Source organism: Ursus arctos, chromosome X (assembly GCF_023065955.2).
Source record: "Ursus arctos isolate Adak ecotype North America chromosome X, UrsArc2.0, whole genome shotgun sequence".
Lineage (NCBI taxonomy): Eukaryota > Metazoa > Chordata > Mammalia > Carnivora > Ursidae > Ursus > Ursus arctos.
The window spans coordinates 117,154,451-117,163,863 of NC_079873.1; the positions used below are offsets into that span (position 1 = coordinate 117,154,451).

General features: G+C 41.5%; 1 protein-coding gene across 1 annotated transcript in view; it reads right to left on the reverse strand.

Moving 5' to 3' along the window:
• The window catches only part of ADGRG4 (adhesion G protein-coupled receptor G4), a 79,841-nt gene extending 70,676 nt beyond the window's left edge, over nt 1-9,165 (reverse strand). Inside the window, exon 1 of the mRNA XM_048213749.2 lies at nt 9,085-9,165. The gene's annotated coding sequence lies outside the window, so the exon portion shown is untranslated. The remainder of the gene's footprint in view (nt 1-9,084) is intronic.
• Nucleotides 9,166-9,413: the final 248 nt, after the last annotated feature.

Below are 9,413 nucleotides of genomic sequence, written 5' to 3' on the forward strand. Positions count from 1 at the left end.
GAGAAAGCATTTGACAAAATCCCATGTACATTCATGATAAAATCCCTTGCAAGTTAGGAACAGAGGGTATTTATGTCAACCTGATAAAGAACTCTCACCAAGAAACCTACATTTAAAATCAACCGGGGACGCCTGGGTGGCTCAGCTGGTTAAGCATCTGACTCTTGATTTCAGCTCAGGTCGCGAACTTGGGGTCTTGAGATCAAGCCCTGCCTCAGCCTCTGGACTCAGCGGGGAGTCTGCTTGAGATTCCCTCTCTCCTTCTGACCCTCCTTCCACTCATGCACATGCTCTCTCTCTCTCCCAAATAAATAAATAAATAAATAAATAAATAAATAAATAAATCTTTTTAAAAAACATAAAATCAACCATAATGATGAAAGACTGAATGTCTTCCCTCCAAGACTGGAAGCAAGGCAAGAACGTCCACTCTCACCACTGTTAGTTAACATAGTCCTGGAAGTCAGAGGCATTCCAGTAAGGAAAGAAAAAGAAATAAAAGGCATTGCAGTGGCACTGGGCTGGCTCAGTCAATAGCGCATGCATCTCTTTTTTTTTTTTTTTAAGATTTATTTATTTATTTATTTATTTATTTATTTATTCTACAGAGATAGAGACAGCCAGCGAGAGAGGGAACACAAGCAGGGGGAGTGGGAGAGGAAGAAGCAGGCTCATAGCGGAGGAGCCTGATGTGGGGCTCGATCCCAGAACGCCGGGATCATGCCCTGAGCCGAAGGCAGACGCTTAACCGCTGTGCCACCCAGGCGCCCCAGTGCATGCATCTCTTAATCTCAGGATTGTGAGTTTGAGCCCCATATTGGGGGTAGAGTGTACTTAATTAAAAAAAAAATTTTAAGCATTGCAGATTACATGATTGCCCATGTAGAAAATCCCAAGTAATCTAAAAAAAAACCAACAACAACCACCTCCTGAAACTTAGAAGTGAGTTCAGCAAGGTGGGAGGGTACAAAATTAGCACGAAGCAAAGAGTTCTTCGACTTGACACCAAAAGAAAAACTGATAAATTGGACTTCACCAAAACTAAAAGCTTTTGTTCCATGAAAGCCCATGTGAAAAGGATTTTTAAAAACAATCTACAGACTAGGAGAAAATATTTGCAAAACATATATCCAACTAAGGACTAGAATATATAAAAACCTCTCAAGACTCAACAATAAAACAAATGCAAATTAAAAAATAGGCAGTGGCACCTGGGTGGCTCAGTTGGTGAAGCATCTGCCTTCAGCTCAGGTCATGATCCCAAGGTCCTGGGATCGAGCCCCACATCAGGCTCCCTGCTCAGCGGGAAGCCTGCTTCTTCCTCTGCCACTCCCCCTGTTTGTGTGCTGGCTCTCTCTCTCTCTCTCTCTCTCCCTCTGTGTCAAATAAATAAATAAAATCTTTTTTTAAAAAATAGGCTAAAGACATGAATGGGCAGTTCATGGAAGAGGACGTACAAATGGCAAATAATCATAGAAAAGGATGTTCAATGTCATTGGGTACCAGGGAAATGCAAATGAAAACCATAATGAAACTGCACCACACACTTACCAGAACGGCTAAAATAAAAAGTAGTGGCAACACCAAATGCAGGCAAGGATGGAGAGAAACTGGATCACTCACCCATTGCTGGGGGAAATATAAGAAGGTACAGCCACTTTGGAAAACAGCCTGACACTTTCATATAAAACTAAATGGGCAGCTACCATAGAGCTCAATGATTGCACTCCTGGGCATTTATCCCAGAGAAATGAAAATTTGTGTTTACGTAAAAACCTGTACACAGAGATTCATAACAGGGTGTGGGGTTTTTTTTAGGGGGAGGGAGTGGCTATAGCCAAAAATTGGAATCAGTCCAAAGGTCCTTTATCAGGTGAATGTCTAAACAAACCGGGGTACATCTGTCCCATGGAACCCGACTCAGCAATGGAAAAGGACAAACTACGGATGCATACAACCTGGACGGATCTCAAAGGAATGATGCTGAGTAAAAAAAAGTCAATGCCCAAAGGTTACATACTGTCTGATTCCATTTACTAACATTTTGAAATGACAAACTCATAGAAATGGCAGACGGATTAGTGGTTGTCAAGGGTTAGGGATGTGGGGAGCAGAGGGAGGTGGAGAGAAAGGGCAGGAGGGAGGCGGGTGTGTGTATGAAGGGCAATGGGAGGGATCCCTGAGGTACTGAAAGTGTTCACTACCTTGAATGTGGTGGTAGGTGCACAAATTGACGCAAGTGATAGAATTATCTAGAACTTAATACGCGCGCGGGCGCATACACACACACACACAGCTGAGTCCAAGTAGAACTAGGGAAATCTGAATAAGATCGGTGAATTGTATCAATGTCACTATTCTGGTCATTACACTACAGTTTTGTGAAATGTTAGTCTCCGGAGAAACCAGGCGAATTGTACGAGGGATCTCCAGCCACATGTGAATCTCCAGTTCTCTCAAAAGAAGGCAAACGCAAAAGCCCACATCATCTGCTTCGCAGAAGCAGGTAGCTGAGTGATAACCGAATGTCCATCCCTATTGGAGGGACCACAGCAACCATGGAGTCCGGCCTCCATCTTTGAAGGGCTTGCGAACCTATTTTGCCATATTCATTCTGTTCCCATTTGTGAACAAGTGATCATTTGCACAAATGATTTGCATGAGCTTTGCTATCTCTGTATTTTAAAGTGGGGATAATCCATGCTAATTCACAGGGGCCTGTGGGCTTAATTGCCATTTGCTCCTTCGCTCTAGACAAAATTGTATTATTGTAATCATTGGGAGCTGGAGAACAGAGGTATAGAGTAGCTGAATATTTATGAGGCATTTTGTTACAGATGTACCTGCCAACAGAATATTAAGTAGAACATTTGCTAGGGTACCCAATTCTGCCTGTGATTCGGGTATATCACCTCATATTAAATCTTTGTGTTTTTCTAGCCTACATATCGCATCTGGTTTTTTCTTTCAATCACGACCTTTGGAAATATAATTCAGAGTGTGTTTATTAGATTTGTGAGAGATAACAGTGACCAGAAACCATCACAGACAGATCTGCCCGTGGGGTAGAAAAAATATGAAATGTGTATCTTTAAGATGATGAGAAAATAGACATATTTTTCAAAATGGCGTCTGTATTCAGTTTCCAGGCAAGGACATGAAAAATGAATTCTGAGATAGGGAGAGAGACAGGCTAGAGCTTCCATCTCTGAATCTATAGGAGAATGTCACCCTGCGCAGAGGAATACAAATAAGGAGGTTCGAGCAAACTACAAACAGTTCCTGCTTATCTTTCGCGATAAAAAACTAGGATAGCACAGAGAATTGATATACAAGGGCCAAACCAAATTGCCTTTTAGCTAGTAGAGCCCTTCACTATGGAACCTTTCCTATCAGAGCTGATAATTGCTTAGAGGGCTTCATGGTGGGCCAAACAAAGGCCTTAGAAAGTGCGTAAACTATATACTCAATCTCTGTATATTCGAAGAATGGCTAGCTTATAAAGTAATTCAAAGCAGCTGGAGCATGAGACCAATTAATACATCTTAGCAAATCAATAGCTCCACAGATACAGGGACCCCGGGTTTTGATACAGTGCCGATTTCCCAGGATGGACTCAGTTCATGTTATTTCATTCTTTCCAAGGGGGATTTCTCAAACGCACATCCAGGAGTCATTACGTCTGCGTATCTATAGGAAGACCCTTCCTCTTCATACATCCACAAGTCCGAACAAATCCTTTGTTGGGTCATGTGTCTGAGCTAAGATTAGGCAATTATGCTCAACATACCTAGAGAGGAATTTTAGCCTGTGATCTGTCCCTAATGGTCACTTCAAGAAATTCCTGTCACCGTCCATTCCTTTTCAAAACACTGTCACAGCTAAAACCTGGAAACAACTTAAAAGTCCTTCAAAGGGAGCTCACTGAATCAATTATAGGAGATCCCCACTCTGTCATACTAATCAGCATCACCCCCCCCAAATAATCAGACAGCTCTATATTCTGTATTTTCTGATATGGGAATACTTTCCAAATATATTATTAAATGGATAAAAAAGATATAAAGACTATGTGCATAATGATGATCTCAACTTTGAAAAAGAAAAACAAAGGCTAAATGCATGTAAACCCAAGTTTTAAATTGTTCCTGCCACGATACGTAAGAAATTGTGAACAATCGTCACTTTTAGGGAGAGAAGCTTAGGGTAAGAGATTGATGAGAAAGGAGGCTTTTACTTTTAATTTCTATCTTTATGCATTGTTTGAGTTTTTACCAGCATATCTATTACTTTTACTTTAAAAAATAAATCCATTTTAACGAACAGGTAAAGTAATAAAATAGTAAAAACGGTAAATCAATTTAAATTGTAAAAGCTTATATTCTCTTCCCTTGAAATTCTACTTTTACTAACATGTCCTATGAAACTGCAAACCCACATACACCAAGAGGTACGTGCAAGGAAATTTATTACAGCGTTATTTATAACTGTAAAAAATTGGAAGCAACTTAAATGCCTATCAGTGGGGAGTTAAAGAAATCATAGTACATCTACACAGTGGATATACGCAGCCCTAAAAATGGATGAGGTTGATCTAAATGTATTGATGTGCCCGTGATAATATTAAGTTAAACTACATCGAACTGTAAAACATTATGTATGGATGTATACACTATTTTTGGTTTTTTTGAGACTATACACACACATGAACACTTATAAAGCCATTAAAAAAATCTAAAAGAATGGACACCTCCGTGGAGAGGATGTAGGATAGGTTTTACTTCATCCTTCATGTACTTTGTATTGTCTGAGTTTATTTTCTAATATATTCCATATAATAACCATAATGTATCGCACTTGTAAATTTTTTTGAAGATTTTGTTTTTTGGGAGTGCCTGGGTGGCTCAGAGGGTTAAGTGTCTGCCTTCAGCTCAGGTCATGATCCCAGGGTCCTGGGATCGAGCCCCCTCATCGGGTTCCCTGCTCAGTGGTGGGGGGGGTTCTGCTTGTCCTTCTCTTCCTCCCTCTGCCCCTCCCCCACCCATGAGTGCTCTCTCTCTCCCTCTCTCTTTCAAATAAATAAATAAAATATTTAAAAAAAATATATATATATATATTTTTTCTTTTAAGTAGGCTTCACGCCCAACGCGAGGATTGAACTCACAACCCTAAGATCCAGAGTCTCGCCCTCCACCAACTGAGCCAGCCAGGCGGCCCCTGCGTTTGTAATTTGTAAAAATAAAGAAAAAATGCTTAAAAACAGCTCTGAAACTAAATTACTAATGACTGGCAACTTTGCTGTTGTTATCATTTATCACTATGTTTAAATATTCCTGAGACATCTCCAACTATAGTGAATACTTGTTTATTAAATCCAGGTAGGGTTCATGGTTTTCAGCAAATGTTCCCCAAAAGCCTTGTTCTCATGAATATATAAATATATACATATATAATTTATGTGTAAATAGATTTATTGAGATTTGTAACCTAGCAATGTGCTCATTAAAATTTATTTCTTAAAGGTCATAATCCTTCTATGGACCATAAATACCAATTTATTAGGCAAAAGCTGAAGCTAGGCATGTTGTAATCACTCCTATTTATTCCTGTAATTGCCCCTTTCCCCCAGATGTCACACAGCCAGGATGGAGGTAGAAGAAATTCTATGGTGTTACAGCTCCTTCAGCGGTGAGCAGGCAGTGCCTGCAGCTGGTTCCCTGATTTCCCCAGGTGGGTTATTAGCGCCAGCAAATCCCTTCAAAGGAAGCTTTTAAAACAGTGGTCAGAATCTTTTTGGGGCCACAGACTCCCTAGAGGTAGTCCTGCATGGTGCGGGGGTGAAAAGAACATGAGCTTTGCAACTGGACAAATCTTTGCTCAAATCCCAGCTCTGCTGCTGATTTAATAGATGACATGAAGCAATTTTACTTAACCTCTTTGAGCCTCTTTGTCCTCATCTATGAAATGCCTGGCACGCAGCAAGAACTTCGTAGAAAGTAGCAATTATCATATTATTTTTGAATATGATGGGAATTATAGACTCTGTCCTCAGAGAAGAGAATCCATCTCGCATTTTTAGTACGTGGCATGCAATTTCGAGGGCTCTGTCCACCCGTCAAGGCCACTCTGGACCTGAGGTTAGAAACCCCTGGTCTAAGGTTTAGAACGAGCATCCGAAGAGACCCGAATAGGAAAAATAATATGTTCTACTCCTTTTGCTGGTTGTCATTTTAGGTAGTGCTTTCTTTTCCTTTTTGTTATTTTGGATTATTTGTGTATTATGCCTACCGGAACTGAATCAGACCGAGAGGATAGACTGTACATTAGAGAGGGTACAAAAGAGCAAAGTAAATGAGTGTTGTCTTGCACTTTTAACAACATCGGTTAGATTTAGCGATTTGCCAGCAAAGTGGTAGGAAAGGCCATGGCAATTCACTGGCCAGATTCGGTTTTCAAAGCCCGCTGCTAAGCATACGGATTTAATAGAGCCATACTTCCGGTTCTTCAGATCAAAGATAAAGTTACTTTCAACTGCTTTGGGTGAGCTGTTCGGGCTTAACCTACTAGTCCCTGGCTCCGTTTTGTAATCAGAGCCAGCTAGGACTATTGTCTCTTATTTTCAAGGCTTCGGAAAAGAGAAAAACCAAATGCCTTTGCGTTAGTCTGATCTCAAAGAAACACAGAAACCCCCTGGAATGTGTCTCTGCCATTAAGTCAAACAGCACCGGGACTGCTGGTGAAAATATATCTCCATAGTCTGTGAGAACCTATTAGGCGTGGATCTAGCCCCCATTCCCTAGATACCCCCCAAATCCCTAAAAATCGTAAACAAAACCTAGAATGAGTAAACATTTCAGGAAATGAGAAAAAAATCCCATCTTGATGCTGTTATCACTGATTTTACCCACGCTCAGGACCGCTGCTGCTGAGGGTGGAAAAGATTGGATTTGAGGGGAGAACAGGGTTGTACAGAGAAAACCAATCCTATATTGTCTCATCGAAATTGGGAAGAAGGAGAAAAATACATGTGTCATTCCAAAGAGTCAGTTTTCTTACAAGAACTCCAACCCAAACAGTTCCTAACGTCATCGCTGCTCACCCAAAAAAAAAAAAAAATGAGTTGGTTTATAAATCCCATCCCTTGCTAACAGGAACCAGGACTCTGGTAAAATGGCTGATTCTTGCGCTGAGCAGAGAAAGTACCAGATGAGCCTATAACATCTTGTGCTAAAAGTAAGGAAGTACTCAAAAAATGATGGGAACGTGTCAAAAGGACACAAGAGCCAGATGGAAGGACTCCCACTGGCCCAAACTGGGCCAATTTGAACATCAAAATAAATGATAGCAACAGATTGTAACCCATTGACTAAGGTAAGAATCCATGAGTTCACGCTGGTATAAACTCAGAAACAACTGAAGGAATATCTAAATAAATGTGGAAGAAGAAAACACTCTTCTTTGCAATAGAATACTAACTAATAAATGTTGAAAAACAATGGCGTTTTAAAAATCAACATTCTGTGACTATTGTATAAGCCATTGAGGTAAGTATCATCGATAGAGGTAAACCTACTGGGTGAAAGTTTGATAACACGGACGCCTGGGTGGCTCAGTTGGTTAAGTATCTGCCTTTCGCTCAGATCATGATCCCAGGTCCCCGGGATCGAGCCCTGCATCGGGCTCCCTGCTCAGCGGAGAGCCTGTTTCTCCCTCTGCCTGCCACTCCCCCTGCTTGTGCCCTCTCTCTCTCTGACAAATAAATAAATAAAATCTTTAAAAAAAAAAGTTGGATAACAACAGGATATTTACATAGCCTCCAAATATCTCCCCAGAAATTAGGTTTTTTAAAAAGATTTATTTATTTATTTATTTGTTGGGGGGGCAGAGGGAGAGAATCTCAAGCAGACTCCCCACTGAGCCCAGAGCCCAATCCCACAACCCATGAGCTCATGACCTGAGCCAAAACTAAGAGTCAGGGGCGCCTGGGTGGCCCAGTCGTTAAGCATCTGCCTTTGGCTCAGGGCGTGATCCCAGAGTCCTGGGATCGAGCCCCGCATCGGGCTCCCTGCTCCACTGGAAGCCTGCTTCTTCCTCTCCCACTCCCCCTGCTCGTGTTCCCTCTCTCGCTGGCTGTCTGTCTCTGTGTCAAATAAATAAATAAAGTAAAATCTTTAAAAAAAAAAAAACTAAAACTAAGAGTCAGACCCTTAACAGCCTGAGCCACCCAGGCACCCCTCCCCAGAAATTAGTTATAAATTACAGAGGGAAAAATAGTAACCAGTGGAGAAATCTTGAAAAAATAGCTATAAAAGAAATTAATAGGACAATTGGCTAAATTTGAATATTGACTATGAATTAGATACTTGTACTGTATCCATGCACAGCAGTAAGAGAATATCCTTATTCTAAGGAAAGACACACTGAGATATTTAGGGGTAATGAGGCATTATGTCCACAACTTACTCTCAAATAATTAAGAAACAGATTGTGTGTGTGTGTGTGTGTGTGTGTGTGCGCGCGCGCGCACATGTAGGGAGGAGGAAAGAGAAAGAGAGAGGAAGAATACTAAAACCCAGGGAAAATGTAAGTCAGTGAATCTGGGTAAAACACATGTAGAAGTTCCTGGTCCTGTTGCAATTCTCCGCCAAGTTTTAAATGATATCAAAATAAAAGACAAAAAAAAAGAAAGAAAAGAAGAAGGAAATAGTATTTGTTCTACGTTAAAAAGCAGATGACACGGGGCGCCTGGGTGGCACGGCGGTTAAGCGTCTGCCTTTGGCTCAGGGCGTGATCCCGGCGATCTGGGATCGAGCCCCACATCAGGCTCCTCCACTATGAGCCTGCTTCTTCTTCTCCCACTCCCCCTGCTTGTGTTCCCTCTCTCGCTGGCTGTTTCTATCTCTGTCAAATAAATAAAATCTTTAAAAAAATAAAAAATAAAAAAAAATAAAAAGCAGATGACAAAACTGGCAACCTCGGGCCCCTCTGAGGAAGACAGAGCCTTAGCCCAGAGCAGGTTCTCCAGAGATGCGAGACCACATCAGCACAACCCTGGCCAAGGAGGACGGTTCAGAAGTTACTCACAGCAGCGCAGTCTCGTGTCAACAGTTGGGACAATCTTGCTGATGAGCCAAACATCTTCTTCCCAACTAACAACGTTTCCACCCACACACTTCAGAAACTCCTCATTTTCCAGGATGTGGTCCCAGAGTTGAAAGTAATACAAGCTGCCAGTAAAGCCAGGCAGTGCGCTCTCTACCTGGCTGTTCCAGTTCGTGAGAAAACGTCCTAGCATCAGAGTCCCATTCGGTGTCAGGTTTTGTGGTTGATCCATCATGACCAGTATCCTTTCCGAATTCAGGAACAGCTCTAATCTGCCCTTCACACCATCCCACATCAGGCAGACTGTATGC